Source organism: Typopeltis vanoorti, chromosome 5 (assembly GCF_054136105.1).
Source record: "Typopeltis vanoorti isolate ZY-2024b chromosome 5, IOZ_Tvanoo_1.0, whole genome shotgun sequence".
Classification (NCBI taxonomy): Eukaryota; Metazoa; Arthropoda; class Arachnida; order Uropygi; family Thelyphonidae; genus Typopeltis; species Typopeltis vanoorti.
The window spans coordinates 3,263,704-3,291,516 of record NC_143553.1 but is presented as its reverse complement, the minus strand read 5'-3'; the positions used below and the strand labels follow the sequence as shown (position 1 = coordinate 3,291,516).

Genomic DNA, 27,813 nt, shown 5'->3' with positions numbered 1-27,813 from the left:
TCGGGGACCGTTAGATGATGAAATCGGGCAGTCGCATTGAAAGTGGCACTTAATGTCTCAAGAACTGTCATCTCAGTACTATGATCACAGTTTCAGGAAACAGGAACCATTACAAGAAGAGCCGGCTAATGTCGACTACATTAAGCAGCACCGACCACTATCTGGCTCTAACAACAAGGCGAAATCCTATGCTATCCTCTACTAAACATCTCTTGAAGTTGCTGCAGCCAAAGGTAAAACATTTCAAACTGAACTATAGTACGAAGGCTCAGTTCAAGTACACTATATGCAAGCAACCCAATGGTTTGTATCACGTTAACCACATTTCAGCTTGGAACTTGTCGAAATAAGTGTCATGAACACGTGACTTGGACTGTCATGAACACGTGACTTGGACTGTTGATAAGTGGAGAGTGTTCGGTTCTCATTTTAGCGTACAAACGGATTATAAGGATTGTTTGATCTGGAGAATGAGAAAAATGCTATACTAATACTGCAATATCAGAGAACAAGACACAGTGGAGGCAATGTTGTTGTATAGGGTTGAATAATGATCAGTCACTGCACTCCCCTTCATGTTTTTCATAGGGATATTGCAACTACACAGAATTACCGAGAACAAATCCTTGAACCATATAGGTGACTTTACAGGAGTGAGGTTGGCCCATATCTTCTTTTCGTACATAACAGTACCGCTGCCCGTAGAGCCCAGGTGATGGAGTAGTCTTGAAACGGAAGATATCCAATAACTGCCATTGCCAGCACTATCACCAGATCGAAATCCAATCGAACATGTGAGTAATGCCCTTGGTGTTCGCATTGCACGTTGACTTCCACCGCCTCGATCAGAATGGGAATGGGATTTATTGCGACAGAATCTTATAGACACCCTTATATTGAGCATAGTCCACTGCTGTCAGGCCAGTTTAGTTCTTAGAGAGAATCGGAATCCATACTGATGATGTGACCATATTTTCGATTATATTTTGTAATTTTTAAAGTAATTTTAGTAATTAGTCATTTTGAAATAATTTTTTAATGTTTGTATTTTTTGTTGGTAATTGCTTTGCATCTCTAATATCCCCTTTACCGCTCTAACGATTCTCACTGTATCCTCAATTCATTCTTATTCTATTGCAAGCCACCATTTCTAATTTTGTTCTGCTTTCTTGCAAATTTTTCGAGCAATGTATATACTTTCTATGTTAAATACACTTCGAGAGAACGATCTCCACCTACAGTGATCTACTGAATAGCCTGGGGACTCTCTCCATGGAAATTATCATCAGATGAGACACTATAAATTACATCATGAGAGGTGATTATGCAATTATAAATATCAACTAACTACGATAGCATCTTCTAAAAAGCTTTGAGGGCAACTATTCGTATCGTGATTATAATAATGTTACCTTTCAGGTTATTGTTATTCATAATAGAAGTTGATCCTAATCCTGAACAACAGCTCCATACAAACAAAATCATTGACATAGCCAAAGCAGTACAAGGAGCACACGGAAACATCTAAGACTCTTCAAAGGACAAGACAACAACAACAATACGTCCGGGTAGAAAGTCCATTATCAGTTCAATTCCTGTGGTTGACTAGAGGAGTTTTCCAAGGGTTTTTTTTTTTTCTTTCCGATTAGTTCCGGAGTTGGTCGATCTACAGTAGAATTCAAATTGTTTCTAACAGTAATGTATAGAGTTCAGGTTGGTGACCACGAGATGGATGTAATGGCCTGCCGTACCCTCCTCTCCAGATGTCATTTACAGCCTTGACTCTCTCTCTCTGTTCGCTAGGTGTGAAGATTTTTATAATTTTTATTAGAAGCAACCTTCATGGTGTGCAGGTAAAAAAAAATGGGTATTTCTGCTTGAAAGTATAGCTTTTAATCCGAGGTTCAGATTAACTTAGAACGATTGACCTCAGAAAGCCCACTATATCATAAAATACTTGATAAAACATCTAATAATATCTACTGTCTTTTGTACTCTCATTAGTTCATGAGTCTTTGGTAGAAATGAACTAAATTAACCGCGATGAATGAAGATGGAGACGGGAAGTGAACAATTTTCAATTGTTGGCAGTAAAAGAATTTTACATCCTACCCACGGAGAATGATGAGACATTAGATTTGTCAGTTTCATTCATTTTTCACCCTTCTATAATGTGCAAAGCTCATTATAAAAGCACGTTTTTTCTAGCATAACAATTTTCCTATCTTGCTTTCCTTGACTTTATTTATTGTCCGTTATCAGTGTGTTAATAGACACCAATTATGAAGAGAGAATGATTTTGTTTTCGAACATTTCAAGAATATGTAAAGATGTCTGCATAAGAAAAGAGATCTGCAAGTTGTGCAACCGTGTCACACAAAATACAGACAAGAGTATACAATAAAGCACGTAAGTAACTTATGTCTGTACACCAATGCAAGGAGTTTCAGAAACACATGGGTAGAGTTTGTTGCACTGCGTCAGTGACACCTCGCTATCAGAGGCAGATACACTCACTGGTACAGAACGTAGCTGGTACAGTATTTTTATGAAGGATAGACAGAACAGGATAGGAGAGGAAGGGTGTGCTGCTAATGACATTGAATGACTTGAATCCAGTTAGCATAGAAACCTGAGAATGTAATACTAATAGCAGTTTTTCATGTGGCCGTGACTCTGAAGCCATCTGGTGTAAGGTGTAGTCTAACAAGATCAAATACATAGTGAGATGTTGTTACAGACCTCGTGGATCGGTTGCTACTAGGGAAGAAATGCATCGCCAAATAAAGATGACAGGTGCGAAAAGAGTAATCATAATGGGAGACTTTAATTATCCAAACATTAATTGGGTAGCTGTAAAATCTCATGAGAAGAATGAACTGACTTTATTGAGTTGTGCGACAATCCTCAAGCAGCACATGACAAATGAAACTCGAGGTCAAAGAGATTTGATTACAGTGTCAGATGGGATTTTAGTTAGATGCAACTGCATCCGGTTAGTGTCGGTCATCATGCGGTACTCACTTGTAAAGTGGTTGAGTTTATGAATATTCCATTCAAACGAGTTACATGCTAATCCACAGAGCAGAAATTATGACCAACTGAGAACTATGCTGGATTTTTCCCTATATTTTCGGTTGTTGGATGGAAAAATATCGAGGGTGAATGTGAAACATTTAAAAAATTAGCTAAATTATGCGATACAGGTTAGGAATAAAATGAAAGCAAGAGATTCGTAAGGAAAGCATGTTGCGATATGAATGCCGTGTGCATGAGGATGATATGTGCATATGATAGGTCAGTTATGAAAATTGTAAGGAGCAGGCCAGAAGGCTCATAACTGTTGTATGGAAGGTTAAGTCTGAGTATGAAAAAAAATTGGCTCTGCAGGCTAAAGGAAATCCTAAAGATTCTAACGTTATATGCTGCAAGTAAATAATGAATATGAAAGAATAACCCTACTGAATGTAGATGGTGTGAAGATGAAATATGCAGCAGAGATTTTTCAACTAATGAGTGCCCATTTTGCTTAAAGCTATCAACCTGGTAACATTGAGCTGACACCTACCTCTTCAAAGGATGAAGAAACTCAGGTGTACGGGGAGAAGGTATTTGAACTGTTGCATAAACTGATTAAGAATTTGGCAAAAGGGAGTGAAGAGATATCAGCACGGATGCTAAAAGAGTGGTCAAAGGAATAGCCACTTCAGCTGAACAGTCTATATAATTTGAGTCTCAGAACAGGGAAGAGTCCGCAGGAGTGGAAAGGATGTATATGCTAATCCAATTGCACAAGGGTGGTGCAAAGACTGATGTATCCAAAAATACATCAGTCTTTTTGGTAAAGACTGATGTATTTTTATGACTTATCGGTATCACTTGTAATCGGTATCATCATGCGGTACTCACTTGTGAAGTGGTTGAGTTTATGAATATTCCATTTTCGTAGCGCAATTGGAAGAACGACGGTACATTGCGCCCTTCGATTGGAACAGGCCTAAGTTCGATCCTCGTCGTGACGGGAGGAATATATATGTGGACTTTTTCAATCGAAGGTGAGTTACGGCTCAACTCTCCGATCTCATACGGAGGTAGCAGAGTTTTTTCTCCCGGAAACTCGGGTTTTTCATCCCGCATTCAGACAAATCGGCCCTTCATAACAAACGCAATTTACAGACAAAAAATACTAGTTGAGTTGTGGTGATGGTGGGCGGTAGATGGCGTTGACTGGTAGTAGGGGTGGAGACAGTTGTATAGTAGGTGTCCTTCCGCGATGAGTCTTCGGACTCCTTGGAAGTGTCACGAATAATAATAATAATAATAATTCTATATATGTTCACTGGGCATTTACAGATGCTGTATGATCATTCCGATGCTCGGTGATGTTCCATACCAGGCCTCAGCATGTAGTGCTGTTGTTTTCTTTTCTGGAGGTCTCAACTTTCTGAAGATCAGTCACTACACACACATCATCCATCCATCTCATTGATGGTCTACCCCTACCTCTTTTTCCAGGAACTTTACCTTCTATTACTGTTCTGAGAAGTCCTCTTTCCATCCTTTCAATGTGTCCAAAATATTTTAACTCTCTTCTGTCAATATCCTTAAGGAGCCTTAAAGTTCTACTGATCTTTTTTAACACCCATTCATTTGTACGCCTTTCAGTATATGATATCCTAAACAGCCTTCTGTAATACCACATCTCAAAAGTAGATATCTCTGACTTCTTTAGGTTCCAAGTTTCACATTCATAAGTCGCTGTTGGAAAAACAACTGCATCCAAAATCCTCAACTTTGTTCCCATGAAGACAGAATCATCCTTCCAGATTTTAAACAAATCTCTGACTATTGTTTTAGCCATTTCTAACCTTCTTCTGATATCTTCTGAACGGCAATTCTTCACATTAATAATGGATCCCAGGTACTCAAACTTGCTGACTTCCTCAATTCTTTCTCCGTTAAGGTACACTTGTTTCTCAAGAGCTTCTCTTTTGTATTTCCTTTAGAACCATAATTTTTGTCTTGCTATGATTGAGTTGAAGTTCTCTGTTATTACTGATCTAAACTTTGTCAAGAATTAGTCCTTTACTAAGTTCGTGACTTAATGCACAAGTTTAAGCCCATATTTAATGTCATCTTGTTAACTTTTGTCAAGAATTAGTCCTAGTTCTTCCATGTCATTACAAAGGAGTACTGCATAATCAGCATATCTCAGATTACCGATCAATCTACCTCCTATCCTAATTACTGTCTTGAGCTCATCCAATGCTTCACGCATGATGCCCTCTGCATATATACAAAACAAGTGAGGATAAAGTAAACATCCTTGCCTAACTCCTTTTCCAACTTGAAGCCAGTCAATCAATCCAACACCAGTTCTAAGCGTGGCTTCTTGCTCCCTGTACAAGTTCGCTATCAATCTGATCGCGTGTTAAGGAAAAATCCATTCTTTTCATTACTTTCCACAGTTTCACATGTTCAACACATTCAAAAGTTTAGAGTAGTCTAAGAAACACATTACCAGAAGGAGTCTGAATTCTTTATATTTTTCGATGATCTGTCTAAGGCAAAGGATCTGATCTCTGGTGTCCTTACCTTTTCTATAACCTGCTTGTTCTTCAGTCATCTCTGCCCCAACTTCAGCCTCAATCCAATTTAGCGTGATCTTCAATAAAATTTTGCTTGCATGAGATATTAAACTAATAGTTCTATAGTTCTTTGCACACCTTCATATCACCTTTCTTATGTAATGGTATGAAAACCGACTTCTTCTAGTCTCTAGGCCATAGTCCTGTCTCTCATATCCTTGTAATCGATATATGAAACACTCTTCACCCTCCATCCCCTGTGGCCTTCATTAACTCTGCTGGGATTTCATCTGCACCTGGGGCCTTATTGCTGTTAAGCTGCTTAACTCCTCTTTCAACTTCATGCCTAACTGGAAGAGGTTCCAAATCAAAATTTTCCTGGTGAGAGGGCTCCTCCAAATTTTTTTTTAATCTGCTCTGCTGTACAGTTCCTCATAGTGTTCTTTCCATCTGTTTTTGATTTCCACTCTTCTGTTACTAATGCGCCATTTCTCTCATTGATGACATTGAATATGGACTTAAACTTGTGCTTTAAGTCATGAACTTAATAAAACATCCTTTTATAATTGTGCCTCCTCATCTGGAACTCTATCTCTTCACATTTATTAGCATAAAACTTTTTCTTGTCCTGCTTGATGGCTCTTCTGACTTCTCTATTTAACCTCTTATATTCTTCAGTCCCTGAGTCTCTTTGTTTTTCCAACCACCTTTTTTTTGATTAGTTCCCATGTAGAATCTGATATTCATGGGTCTCTTGGTATTCTTATTGATGCCGAACTATTTCTTTGCTGTATCCTGTATTATCACCTTGACTCCTTCCCAAAGCATTTCTGGAGAGTTCTCCACATTGGTCTTCAAAAAATCATCCAACCAAGTTGGTGTTTCTTCTGTGAATCCATTAGGAATTACTCTAACATCCAATCTGGTGGGATGTGCCTGACCTGGAAGCTTTTGGAGTTTTAGTCTTATTTTGGCTCTTACTAGCTGATGGTCTGTACCATAATCTGCTCCAGGACAAGTATGCACATCACAGATGCTCGGCTTCCACCACTGGATCGCCAGGATGTAATCAGTCTGGTGACTTGGCCTATCAGTGTTAGATATCCAAGTATAGGTCCATCGTGAATGTTTCTGGAAGCAGGTATTGGTAATAACTAATCTGTTAGCACTGGCAAATTTCAACAGTCTTTCACCACGAGTGTTATGTTCACCCAAACCAAACATGCCACACTCTGGCCTGAGTCTCATACTCTTTCCCACTTTTGCATTAAAGTCCCTTAATATGTAGAGTATATCTCTCCTTGGTAGGCAGTAAAAAACAGTTTGTAAGTTTTCGTAGAATATCTCACTCTCTTCTTCAGGCCTATCCGTGTAGGGTGCATAATCTATTGATACATTGGTAGGCTGAGCCTTAAGTCTAATAGAAAGTATCCTATCATTAATGGGATTATTACCAAGAAGGCTTCTTGCCTGAGCTGTCTTCAGTATCACAGCTTCCCCATGATGTTTTGAGTCACCACCTGAGTAAATAACTAGGCTTATTATCCTGTCTTTTGAAGTGACCTTCTCCATTCCATCTGGTCTCTGTAATTCCCAGGATGTCAATTTTCTACCTATCCATCTCTTTACAGACAATCTCCAGAGTAACCATCTGTAGACCCCGAATATTCCATTCAAACAGGTTGATTATTCAAACAGGATAATGTATCCTAGGAGTGGTGGTGAAAATTTTGGAAAAGTTAGTTTGGGCTCTCATTCAGAAATGGATTGACAGAGAATCTCTGCTTTGCAATGAACAGCATGGGTTTTCTAAGGGAAGGTCATGTTTTAGCAAATTGCTCACATTCTATAATAATGTTACCATTGAACTAGACAAGGGGAATGGATACACCATGATACGTTTTGGATTTTGGTAAGGCTTTTGACAGAATACAACATGAATGTTTGCTGCATAAACTGTAGAATGGATTGGATTATAAAATATTATCATGGATAAGAGGATGGCTGACTCACAGATATCACAACGTGATATATATGGGGAATGCGAGTCTGCGATTTAAAGTAACCAGTAGTGTACCAGAAAAATCAGTCCTTAGTCCATCGTTATTCAATCTGTACATTAATGACATTGGGAAGAGATTGAGAGGCGACATAAAGTTGTTTCTTGATGATGCAAAGATATAAATTGTAATCAGGAATGCGGATGATAAGCAGTACTTGCAGAATTATTTGAATAGGCTATAATTGTGGGCATGTGTAAATGGCTGGCTGTTCAATGTTAGCAAATGTGATGTCATGCGCCTCGGTGTGATTAGCTATCGAGTGTCATATTATATTGGTGGGATTATGCTGGAAGAAACTGATCAGGCCAGGAATCTTGGAGTTTTAGTAGATAGGAAGTTGAAATTCAAGGACTATATAGCAAAGATTGCAAATACAAATCAGAGGATATTTAACATGCTGAAACGAACTTTTGACATGTAAAGATGAGGAAGTTATTTTGCCTCTTTACACGGTTTTGATGAGACCTCACTTGACTAATGTACATAGATCTGGTCTCCTGTTTTTCGTGCTGATTATAATTCTTATGATTATAATGATTATAATGATGATTATAATTCCACTGTATTATGATTATAATATAGTGGAAAGAGTGCAAAGCAGAGTGTTTGAAATTATATCAGGATTCTGAAATACAGATTAAGGAAAAATTGAGAATTTGTAGACTGTAGACATAAAACAGGAGAAAGAGGGGTGGTATGATTGAGACTTACAAACTTCTGAAAGTATTATACAGGATTTCAGTAGACGGAATTTTTCGTGATTTGAATGAGTTGCATTGGATGCTATGTTTGCATGTACTGTGAATTTATTCAAGAACAAGTATGACGGCTAGTGCAGGTAGTATGTGGCTTCCTTCGATAAATTCCAGATGCCTTTCTTAATAATAGTATTAATATTATTATCCATTCTCTCGGAAGTCTTTTTTTCATTAGAGGATTCACATTGAAATTGGTTTGAACTGATTGGAATGATAGACGACGAATATGGTTTTGCAGATAGTGCATTGTGTCTATTATCGCAGTTTGTTTTCCAACCAATTAATATTTCGTTATAATAAGTTGAGTTTCTGGAATGAAATTCTCTTTGATTGTCGTATGAGAAAGTTCACATGCTCTTTTCAAAAGTTATTACAAGAAATATTTTTTAGATTTTTTTTATAGATATTTTAAATCGAAGCTGATTAGGTCACTCTTATGAAATATTATACGATTTTTCTTCATAAAATCTCCAGGCTTTATAAACTTTCTGCAAGCAGAAAAATCATCCTAAGAATTATTATTATTATTATTTTTATGTGACACCTCCAGGGAGTCCAAAAACTCATCAAGGGAGAGTGCGCCAATAGCATCGAACGATTGATCCACTTCCAACTACTAACCGCGCTCAAACTTGCATCTGATTGGCAGAACTCATGCAACAAGAGTAAAGAATCATCTTGTGTTGCATCAACTAAGATTCTGCCTTGCTCAGTCTAAAATAATCCAACAATGCTTTAGGTTAGAGATGCGCGTTACCTGTACTTTAGTTTAGATGCGCGTTACCTGTACTTTAGTTTAGATGCGCGTTACCTGTACCCTTAAAACTTGTCGCTAAAAATCTGTTAAAATAGATATATTTAATATATATACATGATATATTGATTTAATATAAAAACAAAATAAACATTACTAACATTAACGAGACTTTTCAGTCTGTTTTGATTTCTCTGAACTTTCAATGTTTGGAGTTAGATTAGTTACAGAGAGCAGAAGAAAATTCTTCAAATGTGAATCAGTCAATCGCGACGTCATTTTGTTTTTAATCAAACTCATGGCTGAAAATGCTTGTTCACACTGTATGTCGTTCCCAAACGACAGATATAACTCTTGGCAAATTTTCTTAATTCTAGAAAATGCTCACATCGCTCAGATCGCCAGAAATTAATCATGTCGGAAGCATTTGGGACTGAGGAAAACTAATCAAATTTCATGTTCAATAATGAATTTATTTTCAAGAAATTCCATTTATATGTTTCTAGGCATCTTCATGATTTTTGTTCAGTAAGTGAAAATGGGTTTAGAAATGCAAGTATGCAGTCCTCTTCTTTAGCAAAATCAATATATTTTGTGAAATTACCATTAACTTCAGCACATTCACTCTGCTCTTTTAAGTGTGGAAAGTGGCTCAAATCCTCATTTTCTAACTAAGAGGTAAATAGTTTTAACTTTATCTTGAACGCATTTATATTATTTATTAAGCTAGGAAACAATTTGTTCTTGCTCTGCAGTTTCAGATTTAGATCACTGATTTAGTATTTAGTTGATGCTATTAACCATCTCAAACAGCCAATTGTTATCACATAAAAGGGCTCTTTCCTCAGGCAGCTCACTTTTCTCTACTAGGAAATCATGAGTATTTTTTAGTTTCTAAAATCTACTCAGAACCTGTCCTCTAGAAAGGCAGCGCACCTCAGAGTGAAGAATGAGATCGCCATATTCCAAGTCTAACATTTCACAATATTATTCATGCATTTCACAACTGGTAACATAACATGCTGGTTGGTAACTTTTTATGACTCTTCAATAGAAAATGGGTGCCGTTGCCACGTTGGTCACCTTGAAATCGGACCATAAGAAATTTGGTCAAGAGCTTCAAGTCATCAAATCATCGACATAGCCAAAGCAGTACAAGGAGCACACGGAAACATCTAAGACTCTTCAAAGGACAAGACAACAACAACAACATAACATGCTGCAAATATAACGTTTTTCCAAACAGTGACTGTTGGTGTATAATGCAGTGATATTTTAGTAAAGAACAGTAGAAAACGTTTTCAAGCAAAATTGTAATCAAAGGGGCTTTACCTATCGTTGACGGGCACTCCATCAGTACAAACACTGATGAGTTTATTAGAATCCACTTGTAGATTTTAGTCACGATTTTACTTTCTCAAATATGTGTGATCCTCTTGTTTTTTCATGAAGCGATTCAAAACCGATAAATTCTTCGAAAGCTTAAAATTATCATCAATTCCTCTTATAAAAATGCTTAACTGGCCTACATCACATATGTCAGCAGATTTCGTCCAAAACTAAAGAAAAGAAAGTATAAGCATGGACAAGATATTTTAATTGCTCAGATACACGAGAGAGAGTTCTTCAGTTCGTCTCGTAACTGTTTGCTTTGACAGAACAATTTCGTCTACTTTCCTTTCGATATTTTTATCACCAAGACATCTTGCAAATATTTGCAGACAAGGCTTAACAATTTCTTCTCCATCAGAGAAAGACTTCTGGTTTTTGGCCAAAGCAAAAGCAATTTCGAAGGACGCTTCTCTCATCGCCAAACTTTCATAACTTCTTTTAAGAAACATATTTTGTCTTCTGTTTCTTAATCACATATTCTCTCTATAACTCAAACCCAAGCACTAGTCTTTAGTTTTCCTTTTATTTCACCTGATGTGTTTTATAGAGTCTATTAAGATCATGTCTTCTATTATTATTAATACGTGACACCTCCAAGGGGTCCAATGACTCATCAAGGGAGTGTACCTACTCTACAGCTCTGTCTCCACCACTCAATCCACCAACTACAGCGAACCGCATAATCTACACCTACGCCATCTACTGCCCACCACCGCCACTAGTATTTTCACAGACAATCACACAAACATCTATGCCCACGGCAGGATCAGAACCCACAGCCTTCTGGCTGGAGAGCAGATACGCTAACCACTCAGCCAACCAGGCCAGCAATTATGCAAGATTATGTTATGTGAAAAGTGTTTTCATTTATTTATTTATTCTTATTTCACCTGATGTGTTTTATAGAGTCTATTAAGATCATGTCTTTTATTATTATTATTACGTGACACCTCCAAGGAGTCCAATGACTCATCAAGGGAGTGTACCTACTCTACAGCTCTGTCTCCACCACTCAATCCACCAACTACAGCGAACCGCATAATCTACACCTACGCCATCTAACGCCCACCACCGCCACTAGTATTTTCACAGACAATCACACAAACATCTATGCCCACGGCAGGATCAGAACCCACAGCCTTCTGGCTGGAGAGCGGATACGCTAACCACTCAGCCAACCAGGCCAGCAATTATGCGAGATTATGTTATGTGAAAAGTGTTTTCATTTATTTATTTATTCTTATGGCAAAAGCAGCTTTAGGTCAATGTCCAGACCATAAAGCCAACCCAGAGCCTCATTTGTCACCGCGTGGATGTCCTGGAGGCCACCACCATGAAATTGCGCCTTGGGCAGCCATTCACAATATGAGTGATCGTCTGGGCCACAGGTGGGCAGTCACAATAAGGGTGGTCTGATAGTCTCCATTTATGTAGTAGGTAGCCACATCTGCTCTGATTAGTTCTGGTCCTGTTTATAGATGACCAAATCTTCCTAGGAAGGGCAAAACCAGGCTGCGGAGCACAGGGATCTACAACCAGGAAACCATTTGTTGGAAGATTGTTGAACCATTGTTCTCTCCACATATCAAGTGTTGATGATAAGGCAGCTGAATAGTGTTCGTCCATGGACCAGAAAGTGTTTCGTGATTTTAGGCGAATACTGAGTGGATTTGTGAGAATCTGGTGCAGAGGCAGGAGGAGTTTGCACATTATTTTATTAAATACTTTAATAGAAGCTTGTCTTCTCCGTATATCTGACGAAGCAATGTTAGATAGGACAGAGAGCCAGAGGAGAGGGGTGCTTCTCAGTGTCCCACTAATTGTGTGCATGGTACAATTTATCTGGGTGTCTATAATGTTAGTGTGGTAGTGTGCACACTTCTTTCCCAGACAGGGGCACAGTATTCTGCTGTAGAGAATGCGAGAGCTAGTGCAGACAACCTTAACACAACAGCACCATAACCCCAGGTTGTTCCAGCAAGCCGCACGATGATATTATTTCTCGTTTTAACTTTGTTGGACAGGATGGTGATGTACCTTTTATAGGTAAGGCTTCTGTTCAGGCTCACTCCAAGGTATTTCGGGTGAGGCTTATGTTCTACCATTTCGTCACAGAAAGAGAGGTTGTGGTGTCAATTTGCCTCTGCATGGTTAGGTGGAATGCTGTGGACACAGTTTTTGTTGGATTTGACTTCAGGTACCACTGCTTGAAGTATACCTCCAGGATGTTCAAGTGTGTGTTCAAGGTTGTTTCCAGGTTGGCAAAGGAGGTAGACTGGTGTAGGATAGCGAGATCATCGGCGTATACATATTTACTTGAACTGGTATGTGGTAAGTTAGACATGTAGATGTTAAATAGTAAAGGGGATAACACAGAGCCCTGTGAAAGACTGTTGTGGAGGAATCTGTGCTTGCCCTTTTTTCCCATCAATATGAACCAGGATCTTTCTGTTGGAGAGAATGGATTCAAATAGCTATAAAGTTGTTTTGTACCTTATGATATTGCTTAACTTTAGGAGGAGGGCCCTGATCCAGACTGTGTTGTAAGCTGATGTTAGATCAATGAAAGTGACCTCAGAAGCCTGCTTCAATCTGTGTTGTCAGGGCCAGGACCTTGTCACAGCAACTTCTACCCGGCCTGAAGCCAGCTTGTTCAATTGGGAGTATTCTTTCGATGACTGGTGAAATTCTTTTAAGGAGAATTCGTTCAAGCTTAAGGTAGAGCAAAGCAAGAAAATAGGTCCTAGATTTTTTATATTATTTGGATCTTTCCTTGGTTTGGGCACTGCAATTATTTTGGCTTCCTGCCACAGTTTTGGTAGTTTTCCAGTTGTTATAATATTTGAGAAAAGGGTGGCCAGCCATGTTTACATGTTGGCCGAGATGTTTTAGAAACTCGGGTAGGATACCATCTATTCCTGCAGCTTTGCCATTCTTGGTGAGTTTTAAGACTTCCTGCACCTCTTCAAGGGAAACTGGCTGTACAAGTTCAGGAAGCTCGGAGGCACTGTTCAGATTTTTTCTGATGGAAGATTACACAGTTATTATCCTGGTAGAACTGGGACTTATCTTGGAGGTTTTCATTAAATGATTAGCTATTTTTTGTCCTCGACACAAGAAGCCCCAGATTGGGCTTCGAGGACAAGAAATAACGCTGGTAACATGAAGCTAATGTCTCAAACCAGGCGTCCAAAGGTACCTCTCCTCCTGGATCAATTGCAGCAACAGTGTTTTTATTAACAATGCATAACGGTTTTCCTGACGGATTATCTATAAATAAGAACTCATTTTCCTGCTGTTCATTGAATTCAAGCTTACTATCACCATTTATTTTTCTTTTGCACTGCTATGGGTAATTGAATGTAAAAACAAGGCTTAATTTTCAAAAAAGAAGAAAATAGCAAATGTTCACAAAGTACGAACAAAGCGCAACTCCGTAGGATACGAATATCAATTACAAAATGAATGTTAAAAACCTGCGGCGCACCACTGTTGCTAACGCTTGGCGCTTCAGGATCAAACAAGTGAGTGTGTAAAAGATGTGCACGAAACAATAAAATCGCTAAAATAATTACTAAGTTTTAGCTTTATTTTCATACAAATCGGCTTTTGGTTTAAACTTGTTTAAACTTATAAATAGACTTATTTTTTTTTATTATTTTCCCTGAGTTTCCACAAAAACGCCACTTCTAATCATCCAGTGCGCCACTTTTGGCATATGCACCATAGGCTGGCCATTCCTGCTTTAGGTGGAACTTTCAACAAATGAAGTTAATTACAGAGAAAAAAAAACTGTTTTTTTATTATTTTTTTATGACGCTATTGTTATATACAAAGATAAACCGAAAATTTTCATTATCAGTGATGTGTGGTTCAGGAAGATTAAAACAAATATAAATGTTTTTCTAGGAATTATAACTATAAGGTAACAAGCTAAGCATCCTCTACCGTCGTAGTATAATAATAGAAACACGTGGATGTAGTGGAAAGTTGCACGAGTCATTTGCTTTTCAGCATTGCATAGAGATGATTCGCTGTAAAGTCGATATCTGACATGTGACGAGAAGGTTTCCAAACATCGCGTAGAATCAGTCATATTGAGAGACACATGAGACAAAATAACCATGGATGGGTCCTTTATCTAATGCGAGAACAAATTTTCTTCTACATAAGGCATAGAGCTTTTGTTCCATGTGATGAACTAAACCTGATGGTCTTTTGTGTTATGAGCTACACCTAAGAGATGTTCTTTTTTTTTTTTATCTGAAAACAGAAAGTCTGACCAATATTGGATAAAGTTTCCTTCTGTAAACTGCAGGTTGATTATAGAAAGGGATTATGTCTTTGTGATATTGGAGGACGCTATGGATAGGCTGACCATACCTTCCGTTTTTTCATATTCTGCTGCCGTCCCGTCGTTTTAATAAAAATATCAATTTTGTCCCATTTTTAATAAAAACTATAAATATACTTTAATATTGGTCAATCATAAATTATTATTCATAACCTATAATCGTTTGTGGGTCAGTTGACCCTCATGAAATCTATAATTGTCAGGCAGTTAGATACATGGAGTAAAGAAAACATTCCTGTATCTGGCAGATGGGGACAGATTTTTTTCTGAAATGAGGGAAAAACGGCTAGACTTTCGAGACTATTGTAATATTGTAAAGTTTATTCTTTGTCTTCCAGGAATTACAGCTCTGTTGAGAGAATATTTTCTGTTATGAACAGTATGTGGTGAAAGGAAATCTCGATTAAATGTTGAGACAATAAAGGCTATGTTAATTGTCAGACAAAATTGTGTGATGGAGTGTGAGAAGTCTTATGATAACGTGTTGAAAGACGAAACTTGCTGCGTAAGATCACATTATCGGAGAAATATTCATGGTACGATACTTGTGAAATACAGTCCCCCTTTACGTCTGCCTAAGTTTTTGTATGGATTCTGTCACCGAAGAAATGTGGTAGGCTCAATATATTTATGTAATAAAACTTTTTTTACCGTCTTACTTTTCATGAATACAGAATATTACATAACCCTCGTCCCGTTTTTGCCATCCCAATGTCCCGTTTTTGTCTCAAAAGAAATATAGTCAGCCTAGCTATGGATGATGATAATGGATTTGTAAGCCACTCTGATATCACAAAGTTTCAGGAGATTGGAAATTTCGTTTCAAAGCCTACTGATGTATTAGGAAATAGTCTTTGTAGAACGCTATGGATAGGCTGACCATAAGTTGCAATTCTTCATTTTTCTTTTCATTACATTTTTGGATAGCGGATAGCGCGTTTTTAAAAGTTGAAAGATTCCTGATTTTTTTTCTTTTTTTTTGTGAGGAATGATGCGAACATGACGAATGGGCGGTGCACGTTGCCTTGCAGTAAACATCTAATGTGAAGATGTCGAACATCGTTAACATCTAATGTGAAGCATTGTCATAATTTTTTAAAGATAAATAGGCCCAAAAAAGTTAATCGCCTCTTCTCTTTCAGTTTCTTATGTGAATTTTATTGTTTCATGGAATGCACTGATTGAAGTTCAACTCAGCAATGTTGTTTCCAGATGATGATGTTGTCAGGATATCTGGCGTTGATGGAGATGATTCGTAGTAGAGGCTCGGTGTAGAGACAGTTGTAGGTGTCCTCCCGCGATGAGTCTTCGGACTCCTTGGGGGTATCAAAAATAATAATAATAGTAATATCTTCACCACGTCAAGGGTTTGGATTGGCTGATGCTAGAAATCTTTTTGTAAAATTTTCTATAAAGCATACAAGGGAGACAAGGGACTTTTTTATGACTGGACGAAATGTTTGCAAAATTGCCTGTTCCATTTAAAATACTTACATTGGAGGCAATGTTTAAAGGGGTTTGTCACATTAGGAGGGAAGGCGTCTTTGGTCGACTGGGACGTTTGTGAACAGTGAAACGATGTTTCACTGTATTAACTAGTTTACATTAACTAATTTATAACGTAGACTCATTAAAAACATCCTCTAAATTAACTAGGACCGATTCTTTGGAAAAAACAGTTAGGGTTAAACGATTCCTCAATATGAGTTTAACTCTTACTTTCTGTTAATTTATGAAATAACTAAGCATTTCATAAATAAAGATCCCACACTTTAACGGTAACATATAAAACTTTATTTTCGTTTCCATGTTTCATCCGATAAGTTATAAGCAATTTCGGCTAAAGCGCAGGCTCGATCCTTATTGACTAATTATTGATAGGTGTTATTTTATTTTTAGGACAGAACGTTCGGTAAATATTCCTAGATATTTAGAACATTTATGTTTAAATAATAATAATAATAATAATAATAATTCATCTTCTGGTGATCGAAAAGTGAACTAACATTGGCGGGAGCCCTAGGAACGCGCGTTTGCAAGATTTGAAATGAGAGTTGTGCAAACCTCTCTCTGTTAGGTAAAAAATCACTGTCTGCCATTTTGTTTCTGCCATAATACAGTTGTATTATACCGCACTAATTTCCAAAATAAGCAAGACTACTTAAATGGAATATAGTAATGTAATACAAACATTGCTATACTACATCATATTTTACTTTTCTAATCAGTTTATTTTTATTTTTGTAAGTAATTAATTCTGACTGTTGCACTATTTTTTGCGATTAACGATGCTGCGCAGTAAAGATGGTTTTGATTGAACCTGACGTAATCCTGTGCCCTAGGGTAGAGGAAGAATCTTCCCCTTTGCCCCTTTTGGCATTACAGGGGATAGGTATTATAGCAAATATGAATTTACGAGACATTTTCGCCATTATATTTTGTTGATTTATTTAGTTTATGTAGGCAGTTGGCATTTGGAGAAAATAACTATCGTTCGTCATTGTAGGCACAGAAGCACAGCTTCGGTGATAGGCTTCATGTTCCATCACCACTGCGGTGATTGCTGTCACTTGGACTGTGTTATGCCTCTGCTCGTGTAGTGTAACTGTTAAATCTCCTTAGGAGTAGGTAAGTGTTTTATGCATTTTTTTTTTTTTTTTTTTGTATAATATGCATTTACCCTTATCCTATATGCTCTGTTTAATAGGAAGTCTGTTACGTTTTAGGTGTCGGCTTGTACGTTACTTGTTGTCATGGTTATTCATCACGGTCACTTAATTTTTTAAATTTTTTTATTTTTCAAATTATAACATTGGTGCATATTAAAACATGATACAGTTTTTTATTGACAATGATAAGAGTCATGCATTTTTTTGTGTTTTTCATATATTAATCTGGTCTTGATGATTTTCATTTCACATGCATGTGTTAGGTGTACATTCATTTTTATTATCATTAAAAGGACTCGTATCTTAGAAATACAGTCAAATGTATGCTATTGGGAAGCAATAAACAAAGTAACATTATATGTTTTAAATCATTCAAGAAATAAAATCTGAACTATCCCGTTGGTCAGTTCTTGAATCAGTCATTCAATCAGCAGCATTTCTGTTGAAGCTCTGTCATCTAATTTTGATTTATTTATTGTATTGCCACTTTTCTAGAGGAATGCTTTAAAACGAGTTAAGCCAATTTAGCCAGAGCTGTATATTACAAGGCATGCACATCTTCTACAGCATATAGGTCAAATAGCTAGGGTTAAATGTGCTCATTGGGCATGCTGCTTAATGTAAATATAAAAATGATGGTAATTTTTAAGCAAAAGTGAAAAAATATTAGTTTCTGTACTTTTACAGATAATAGTGGAATTATGAATTAAGTGTGTGTTTCATTTAATTTCATTATACTTAATGGACTGCACCAGTGTCACATTAAAAATTACCAATTTGAGCTTATATTGAATATGAATTCTTGTGTGTGTATGGGGGTGAGGTGGGTGAGACATCACTTCATCATTAACTACTGCAAATTTCCTTCATCTGTGAAAACATTTTTAAATTTTTACAGAAATGAGAACAGGTTATGATGAACCAAACGTTTAATTGATCATTACTTTTATAGTTATTAGCACTTTTGATTATAGATCAGTTTGGAAGGAATGGTATGTTTTTTTTTAAAGCAGAATAGGTTTGTTTTAATTAAATTTCTAGGATCAAATTTCAACATCAAAAAGAATGCGTTTTTCTAATTATGTTTATACATTCATAACTTTGCTGATGCATATTTTAGTAATCAGTAAATGTTGAGGACAGTGTTTTCTTGTCTTCAATGTAAGCATTAATTAGGAGCTACAAAACAAAAAATATTGTTGTGGGAAGGTAAAATGTGATCAGCCCGCTCATGAACAGTACAAAACTGCAAAAGACTGGTGACCAAATGTCGTATGAGAGGAAATTAGCTGAGCAGGCCAAAGGAAATCTCAAGAGTTACTTCTTTCTGTGTAGAAGAAAAAATGATATGAAAGAGTTAATTCTTTCTGTGTAGAAGAAAAAATGATATGAAAGAGTTAATTCTTTCTGTGTAGAAGGAAAAATGATATGAAAGGATATCATTAATAAATGCTAATTGCATGAAAGTATCAGAACGAGAAAAAATATTTGAATTACTGAATGATCATGTCAATATGCGTCGTCATGGTTGAAGTAGCGTGGTGATCAATGCGATGGGGGAGCCATGTGAAGTTTTTAGGATATTACTAAATCTCAGTGTGAATACTGTCATGGGATTAGATGGGATGTTGTAAGATCTATAATCTCTAGATCTCTAATCCAGAGCATTTTAGTAATAAGGTGTTACACCTTTTGACTACTTGTATTTGGAAATATGACTTCTGCATTACTTCAACCTTCGTATCACTTCTGGGTCTCCAACTGATGAGACCTCAATAAAGGACAAAACTGGTCTGGGTGGTGGCCCTTCCCATAATGCATAGCATTATACATGTTTATAAGGACATGTATAATGCTATGCATTATGAGAAGTGTGCATTATACCAAGGCAGTTGATGTGAAGTCATTAACCTCTCCATATACAAATAGCTAGTCATGAAGTTTCTTCGTGTAAAACTTTGTTTCCTTACACTTAGATAAAGGATGAAACCAAGAGTATAATTTCTTGGCATCTTTAATTTATTTGATTAGATGGGATATCGGTGTATGTGTGTGTGTTACATGAATATTATTATAAACATCTGATCTCCGTGGAGTCAGAGACAGGTAAGAGGTACACACTATCACACACAAAGCTTATCCAGTCATTCCTTAAACTCATTCTGTGTGCGTGTGTGTGTCTACATTCATAATACACTCAAGTAATGCATTCCACTCACCAGCAGGGGTGAATTCTCCATGCGTAAGCTCATTACTTGAGAAAGAAGTATTATTTATTTGTTAATAAATGCATGCATTTATAAGCATTCCATTTAAGCTTTTATTTTTGTAGACAGAAGACTTATACCACCATACTTCAGCATTTCTGGTCGAATATCATCTACTCCTGCTGCCTTTCCACATTTTAAGCCTTTGATGGCTTTTTCTACTTCAAGTATGGATATGTATTCCTGACTGCATGCCTGGTCAGTGTTTTTTACCACTGTGCTGTCATCACTGCTTGTTTCATTTAGCAGTTTTTCAAAGTAATTACTCGATACTTCAAGGATATCTTTTTCTTCCGTTTTCATGTCACCTTTATCATTTCTAACTCCTTTTACAGCACTCTTTTCTCCATTCCTAAGCTTCTTCAATAACCTCCAGAATATTTTGCCACCTTCTTGATATTTATTTTCTATATTCTTGCCAAAGTCCTCGCATGACTTTTGTTTAGCTAGTTTTACACAGTGTTTAGCATTCTTGCATTTGTCTTTGTATTCTCTAAGAGCACAAGCTGACTTATTTGACAGGAACTTTTGATATGCTTTCTTCTTTTCCTTCACTGCCTCTTTAACTTCCTGTGTCCACCATGGAGTTCTAATTTTTCTATCCTTGCAGACAACTTCACCACATTCCTCTCTAGCTGAATCAATCAAGGCTTTCTTCAAGGCTTGCCACTGAATCTCCAAGGTTTGATTCCTGTTTTCAAACTCTCATTTTTTCTTCAATAATCTTTGTGTATTTTAGTCTACAGTTCACATCTGAGAGCTGCTCAACTTTTATTCACTTTACATGTTATTCTTTTCAATACGAAATTCAGTTTTATCCTGCTCAAGACTAAATAGTGATCACTTCCAATTTCAAATCCTCTGTACACTCTGGTGTCCTGCACCAGGGAGAAAACATCACTATCAACAATAACCTACTCAATGAGACTTTTCTTATTCCTTGCCTCTTCTCTCCATGTGAATTTGTGCACATTTTTATGTTGGAACATGGTGTTAGTAATAACCGGTCCATGTCAAGAATTTGCCATTATTATTAGCTTTGCTCTTTTCTTCAAATTTTCCAAAATATTTTTGTATGTCTCACAATCATTTTCTACCCTGCTATTTAGATCCCCAACAAGGACCAACTTTTCCTTTTTCATTGTGTCAGTTGCTTTTTCTAAAGCATCAAAAAATTCCTCCACTTCTGCCTTAGGAGAACCTTCTGTGGGCCATAGGCACAAATAAGTGTCATTGTCCAGTTCCCCATTCTCATATTTGCCCACATTACTCTACTTGAGACTGCCTGCCATTCAAGAATATTAGCCTCGTAATTTGTGTTGAATACTATGGCTACTCCTTCTTTTCCTTGATTGTCATTGCCTGAATATAACATTTTGTATTTATTGCCCAGAAAGATCTCACCAGTTTTTGTCTTTTTTTGTTTCAGTCACCCCTATTATGTTGATCTGGTACTTATCTAATTCCTCAGCTAGCTCCATTTCTTTGCCATTCAGGCTTCTTATGTTGATTGTACCGATCTTTAATTCTGGTGATGTAAACACTTCTAAATTTGTGTGCAATTTTAATATTTTTCTTATTTGTAACAAATACAGTAAATTATGTAAGTACTTGGATTGTGTCTATTTCTATTCATTTTATAAAATACAATAGTTGGGGTATGTTTTCAGATTTGTTCCAGTAGCTGACTTTTCGCTGTTCGCCCTGGTTCCCTGGCAAAAACAGCAGAGGCCTTGTTTAACTGGGTGATGCCCCAGCTGGCATGAAATGTTGTCATGTTGTACCATAATTTTTTATTTTGGTTTAACCAGTAAGAATACAATTTGGTCGGCTAAATCCCAAATTTCCAGCCCATCCTCGTTCGTTCAGTGTCCAAGTAGATACCCAACAGGGATGCACCATGAGAAGGTGAGGATTGGACATTAGGTCAGAAGCCCTGGTCGGTTCTCCGCATTCCTTTGAAGGCTATGTGGAGGTCTTCTCTCAGTTATACAGCTTTGACCCTTAATCACCCCAGTAATTCATTATTGTGAGTAATTCATTATTCCGCTAATCAGACTTCAATCACACCTCTCACTCTCTGAATGATAACAAGAGCAAGCATGAATTTCAAGACTAGCATTCGCCCCTGCTCACCAGCCACTCTCCATGCAAAGAATCTGCTCCTCACTTCTTTGCTGACATTCTTCTTATACAGTTTCCAGGGATGAATATGCAAGAGAATTGACATTACCTTTGACCATGGTTTTTAAATCTCAAAGCTAGCATGATCCTAAAGAGAGTGGAAGATTAGTTCCATTACATAGGGGTATATCCAAAATGGATAGTACATTATTCTTTTCAAATCAAAGAATGATTGTACTTGCCCATACACTATTCTTTGATTTGAAAAGAAAAGTGACAGGTTGTGGTGATATGCTGTAAAGCTAATATCTAGTTGTTTGCTGTTGATCCTAAATTAGGGTATTAGGCATAAGATAATGGTAATTTGTACATTAATGATATAGCAGAAGATTTGAAGGGGATATTCAGTTGTTTGCTGATGATGCAAAACTAGGGAGGGCAATAGTTGATAAAGGTGATGTGGATATCTTACAGGATGATTTAAATAAATTGGCAGTATGGGCAGAGGACAATAGTTATCAATTCAATATTGTAAAATGTAAGGTAATGCACTTTGGGATGAAAAGATTGCACAGTTTGTATCATTGATGGTACTGATTTACAGGAAATTGATGAGGCTAGGGATCTGGGGGTTGATGGTGTATAGAGATTTAAAATTCAGAGGATACATTGCAGGAGTTGGCAAAAAAGGTCTGTGGAATGTTCCCTGTGGGGATAGATTGAGAGTGTGTGGGTTGTAGAGTTTAGCTGACAGGTGGAGGAGAGGGGATATGATAGAAACTTAAGTTACTATAGAGATTCTATAAGATTGACACAGAAGAAATTTTTCAATACATGGAGAGTAAGGGGGAAACAAGGGGTCACACTTTCTGATCTCCAAGCCATCCTCCAATGGGGCTTAGATAACGTCGTCAATTTCACTGCTAGTGAAATCCATTTCTGTCTTATTTTTCACAAAAAAGAACCATTTTCCACAGTATAATTTTTGATAACACCCAAATTTCCAGACAAGATAAAATTTCTCTTCTTGGAATTATCCAGACTCGTAGCGCAATTGGAAGAACGATGGTACATTGCACCCTTCGATTGGAAAAGGCCTGAGTTCGATTCCCGTCGTGATAGGAGAATCTTTATTTGGACTTTTTCAATTGAACGTGAGTTTGCCGATCTCATACGGAGGTAGCAGGGTTTTTTCTCCCGGAAACTCTGGTTTTTCATCCCGCATACAGACAAATCGGCCCTTCAGAACACACACAATTTACAGACAAAAAATACTTGTGCACTGGATGGCGCTGATGTAGTTGATTGGTAGTAGAGGTTTGGTAGTGGTGGAGACAGAGAGTTGTACAGTGGGTGTCCTCCTGTGATCAGTCTTGGACTCCTTGGAGTTGTCACGAATAATAATAATAATGATAATAAACACATCACAACATTGCATCTTCAGCTTCTAAAAAAACTAGAATTTTTTTGTGCTGAAGACATTACTTCACCTCTGAATAGCTTTTGACTTCATACCAATCGCAAATCCACACAACTATTGAATACTGCTCTCATATTTGGAGCGGGTTCCTAAAACCTCCCTCAGAATGCTTGACTCAATATAGAGGAGAGCAATTAGATTGATAAATGACCCATCTCTTACCAACTCACTCCCCCCACTTTCACACAGATGTTTGGTCTCTGCAACATGTGTATTCTATAAATATTTCCATGGCAATTGTTCATCTGAAATAGCATCAATGATTCCCTCACTCAGTACCAAGCCTGTTGGAACACCTACAGCTGCCTTCCAACATCCTTTTACAGTATGCCAAACCCACAGAACAAGTTTCTTTTCCTTCTCCTTCATCCCTGCTACTGCTGTACTGTGGAACAGTCTTTTCCCTGATGTATTTCCCAAGGAATACAATATATAGGCTTTTAAATCAAATGTAAACAAGTTCCTCCTTTCCCAACCAACTGCCCATATACTGTACTAATGTACTATAGGTTTAGGTTGATCAGCCAACCTCTCATGTATGGGCTCAGCATTAAAAAAACAACAAAAAAACTTGGAACTTGTCTACGAGTGTGGTTAGTTAGGGTGTGTGGACTAGGTTTTTTACTTGGAGAGTGGTGAATGAGTGGAATATGGATTGCCATAGGTGGTTATGAGCACCCCAATAGTGAATAGGTTTAAGGAGATGTACGATAGGTATTGTTTTAATGGATGGAGTGGGTCTCCTGCAATGAGTCTTTTGATTCCATGGAGTGCCCATGTAAATAATAATAATGATTATGGTTTAGGGTGGCAAGTATGAAATTTTGCATTTTGGACTAAAAATGCTGCAGTCTATATATTATGTTGATAAGGTTGCACTGCTAGAAATTGTGGTTAGGGATTTAGGAGTCGTAATGGACTGGGAAAGTTCAGAGTGTTTATTGCACAAATTGGGGAGAAAAAAAAAGCAGCAGCACACTTGGCTGTTGCAAAAGTCATGTAAGGACAAGGAAGTTGTTATCCCTATTTATAAGCTTCAAAATGATCACACCTGGACCACTTTTGCTCAGATTTGGTTGGTCAGGTTTCTTGGGGAATAGAGGTGATGGAATGGAATCAGATGCAGTGAACAAGTGGACTTGAGATACTTCATGTGAAGATAGATTTGAAGATTACAAAAACTGGTTGATAGAGGAAATGGGTATGATGGAAACATAAGGAGTTTTTATGGAAATAATAAGGAAATTTTCACTACCTGACAGTAAGAGAAAGAACAGATTACTGTTGGGAGTTGAGTATATAGAGATGTGCAGGCTAGATTTTTTTTGCTTTGAGGGTGATGAATGAGTGGAATGGATTGCTAGAGGTTGCTGAGAGTGCATTATTAGGAAATGAATTAAGAAGAGGCATGATAGGTATTGTGAGAATAATGGTTAGTGTGGGCTTCTTGCGATAAATCTTTGGATCCATGAGATGTTCATTTAATATTCTTCTTCTTCTTATTATTATTATTATTATTACATGACACCTCCAGGGAGTCCAAAGACCCATCGAGGGAGGGCATCTCCTCTACAGCTTTCCGTCTCCGCCACTCAATTCACTAACATAGTTGGTGAATTGAGTGGTGTGGAACCTCATCTACACCAACGCCATCTACTGCCCACCACTAATATTTTCCCAGACAATCATAAACATCCATCCCCATGATGAGATTCAAACCTGCAGCCTTTTGGCTGGAGAGCGGACACGCTAACCACTTAGCCAACCAGGCTGTCATAATAACAGCCTAATGATGGATTTATTGGAAACCATGGTACTTATGGTAGGAGATCATTTTGCTCTTATTTATATCATAATTTTTGTGAAACTTATCTACTCTAAGTAGGCATTAACAGAACATAAAGGGGAAAATGATACTGCATTACATCATACACTTATAAATGTATTGGTATAATAAATATTTTGTACTAATGACCAGCAGCTATTAGTTGTACAGACTATTTCATTTCATGAAGTAAACATAATAAAACTTTTATTATATTGGACTTCCTTTCAGTTCGATGATGGAAAATAAACAACAAAAATGCGAAACGGTTTTTGAGAAGAAACAGTTTTTTTGTACAATCTATTCAGTTTGAGTAACATTTTATGTCTTAGGGATAACATAGTACTGGAGTCAGTGATATTAAAAAAAAAAGTTTGTCATTGCTATATTTAATACCTTCAGATTCTTAGATTTCTTCATACAAAGATTAAAATTTAGTACAATAAAATTTCATACTTTCAGATTTTAATCCTCATTCAAGCACTATACAAATCATATATCACTATTTCATTGTCAGGATAAGGTGCTTGGATATAAGTCAGTTTTCAGACATTGCTACATTTAATACAATAAAATTTAATACCTTCTGATTCTAATCCCCATTTGTGAATAGAGATAACAGTGCTTGCTGTACTAATGTCACTCACCCTTGGATAGACAACAATGCAAACAGCTTCAGTTGGAGTTTGATTTCTTTATTGTTGGATTTTAAAGGAGTTTTTTTTTTTGCATTGCCCCCTTTCCATGAGGTCCATTCTGTGTTGTCCATCACCCAAACAATTATATTATTATCAGAGACCTCCAGGGAGTCACAGACTCATTGGAGGAGGCCACATATCACTCACATCAGTTGTCATACCCATTCTTGAATTTGTTCAATGCACCACCTGCATTTATCACCTCTAAAGGTAAGCCATTCCAATCATGCTGCTCTCTGAGAGAAAAATCTAGCTTCTCAAATGTCACTCACCCTTTCCCTGATTATAATTATTCTTAACCTCGATAGATGCCCTCTGCTCCCTGCTTTCTATAAAAAAAAAAAAAAATGTTTGAAGATTTCTATCATATCACTTCCCTTTCTTTTGTTTGCAAGTGTGTCTGTATTCCACAAATTTTGCCTGTCCTTTGACCTCACAGTTCTGATATCTTCTTTAACATTCCCCTTTGCACTCCTCCACTATAATTACATCACCTCAGAAACCAGTGACTAGATCTGTGCACTGTAGTTCAGATGAGTTGTATCAAAGCCTTATAAAGAGGCAAAATGACCCTTATGATTACTTGTAAATGTTCATTTTGTCATTACAGTTATCCTGTGAGTTGCATTTGCATTTTTTGATATATGTCCGAACTTCAACTCCGTCTGCCAACACGCCAAGTTTTCTAGTCTGATTAGTTTCTTCTAGCATAATTCCACCATTATAATACACCATTGATATTTCATCACACCTAATGCATAACTTTATATTTACTAACATTGAAGTGACAACCTTTTTTGCATGCCCACAATTCCTGCCTGTTCAAATAATTTTGCATTTGCTGCATGTCAGCCACATTCTTGATTACTCTGTCTATTTGTGCATCATCAGCAAACAGCTATATGTTTCATCAGATCCTTCCCAATATCATTAATAATGGAGCAGTAGCATCCAAATACTTCACAGTTCTTTCCTGTCCAGGAATATGGCATGATTCATTGTTACATTTTTTAAAGTTGACCCTACACATGAAAGGTCACAAGACCTATAACACTACAGTACCATGTGTGGGCAAGTGATTAAGGAGAAAATATGTATCCCGTTGAGATGTTTCTTGAAGAGTGGGAAGTTGTACTCAATGTGAAAAACAGTATGGAGAGATTGTTCCAAAGAATAGTGGTGGATGGAATGAAGGAAGCTGATAAGAAGTTACTTCATGGTGTTCGAAGCTGGACAATGCATGGGTGTTGAACAGTGACTGCTCTAGTTCTTCTATGGTTAGAAGAAAGTGGAGGAACTGTAGCAGCCAATTCAGAGGAGTAATGCTCATGAAAATTACCTATGGCACAGACTGAAACAGATAACTGTGTATGATAAAAAGTGACTGAAAGGAGTCTGTAAGGGAAAGGTCATCTATTAAGCAGATTGCTCTCTTCTGAATATCATCAAGAATTCTCAAAGAGGTCTTGGGTGCTCCACCTCAAATATCAGAACATTACTCCAAAGTTGGACGGATTTGAGACTTGTAGAGTGTTAAGAGTTGAGAGGAAATGAAGCAATCTTTAGAATGGTAAAGAACACCAAGCTTTTTTTTTTTTTTAGAGGCTAATGAGGTTATGTGAGGAGATGAGGTAGGATTGTTCTTGTGGTAATAAGATAGGTTTGAGTTTTTTTGGCATTGAAATTTACTAAGTTGTCTTCACTGCATTTCAGGATGTCGAGGAGGTTAGTGTTCAAGTTACTGGTTGTGGACATTTAGGCATCTAACATTAGGGTACTGCAGTTTATTGAATAATGAAGAGGAATGAAGAGTACTGTAACCAGCGAAACTGTGAATGGGA

The 27,813-nt window shown here is 37.2% G+C and overlaps 1 protein-coding gene across 2 annotated transcripts in view; it reads left to right on the top strand.

Moving 5' to 3' along the window:
• Nucleotides 1–17,203: 17,203 nt before the first annotated feature.
• The window catches only part of LOC150106190 (uncharacterized), a 303,918-nt gene continuing 293,308 nt past the window's right edge, over nt 17,204–27,813 (top strand). Inside the window, exons 1-2 of one of the 2 annotated variants that reach the window (XM_090393027.1) lie at nt 17,204–17,301; nt 17,416–17,537. The gene's annotated coding sequence lies outside the window, so the exon portion shown is untranslated. Of the gene's footprint in view, nt 17,538–27,813 lie in introns of both variants that reach the window. The other variant, XM_090393028.1, reaches the window with a different exon arrangement.